The sequence below is a fragment of the Suricata suricatta genome, chromosome X (assembly GCF_006229205.1).
Source record: "Suricata suricatta isolate VVHF042 chromosome X, meerkat_22Aug2017_6uvM2_HiC, whole genome shotgun sequence".
Taxonomy (NCBI): Eukaryota; Metazoa; Chordata; class Mammalia; order Carnivora; family Herpestidae; genus Suricata; species Suricata suricatta.
The window spans coordinates 53,628,935-53,630,313 of NC_043717.1; positions in this window are offsets into that span (position 1 = coordinate 53,628,935).

The window sequence follows — 1,379 nt, forward strand, 5'->3', positions numbered from 1 at the left end:
CTCTCTCTCTCTCTCTCTCTCTCTCTCTCTCTCTCTCTCTCTCTCTCTCTCTCTGTCTCTCTCTCAAAAATAAATCAATAAAATTTCTGATTTTATTTCAAAATTTTAAAATTCCTCTTGAAACTTCTTTGATGAACATGTTATTTAGAAGTGCGTTGGTGCACCTGGGTGTCTCAGTCACTTAAGTGTCTGACTTCAGCTCAGGACATGATCTCACAGTTCATGGGTTTGAGCCCTCTTTAGGTTCTGTGCTGACAGCTCAGAGCCTGGAATCTGTTTCAGATTCTGTGTTTCCCTCTCTCTCTGCTCCTTCCCCACTCATGCTCTGTCTCTCTCTCAGGAGTAAATAAACGTTTTTTAAAAAACTGTGTTATCTAGTTTCCAAGTAGGGTATTCCAGGTGTCTTTCACTTAGTGATATTTAATTCAATTCCATTGTGGTTTCAGAGTATATTTATATTTTATATATAAAAATTACTTTTAATTGTTACTCTTTAAGTGTAGTTGACACATATTACTATGTTAGTTTTAGGTGCACAGGATAGTAACTAAACACCTGTATACATTATTCAGTGCTCACCACAACAAATGTAGTTACCATCTGTCAACATACAAATTTATTAAAATATTATGAACTATATTCCATAAAATATTACTGACTATATTCCATATTTTTCATGCCCAAGACTTATTTTTTATTTTCATTCCTCTCCTTCTCTTTCTGCTTTTTTTAAGTTACATTTAACATATAGTGTTATATTACTTTAAGGTGTACAATTTAGTGATTCAGCAGGCCCATACATCACCCAGTTCTCATTAAAACAAATGCATTCCTTAATCCCCATTCCCTATTTCACCTATCCCATTCCACCCACCTCCCCTCTGCTAACCATCTGTTTGTTCTCTATAGTTAAGACTCTGTTTCTTGGCATGTCTCCCCTTTTTTCCCTTTGTTCATTTGCTATGTTTCTTAAATTCCACAGTAAATTAAAACATATGGTCTTGGTCTTTCACTGACTTATTTTGCTTAGCATTATACACTTTAGCTCCATCCATGTCATTGCAAATGGCAACATTTCATGTAGGAGGCGGATGCAAGACCCTGCCGGAGCACACGGCGAGGTACGGCCTGCCGGCCTCTAGTGCTCCCGCCCCCCGCCCAGATACCGCGATGAGTGAGTGACCAATGCGAGGCCATGGAATGGGTCAGCCCTGCCTCTGCCAGCCTATCATGAGCTGCCGCGCAGCCTGGGCGGCAGGTATATATGGGGGAGCAAGCAGCGGGGAGAGAGGGAAGAAGAAGGAAGAAAAGAACCAATAAAAGTCTCTGCAACGAATCCCGGTGTCGTCAGTTCTTCAAACTGCGGGCAGTTTGAGCGG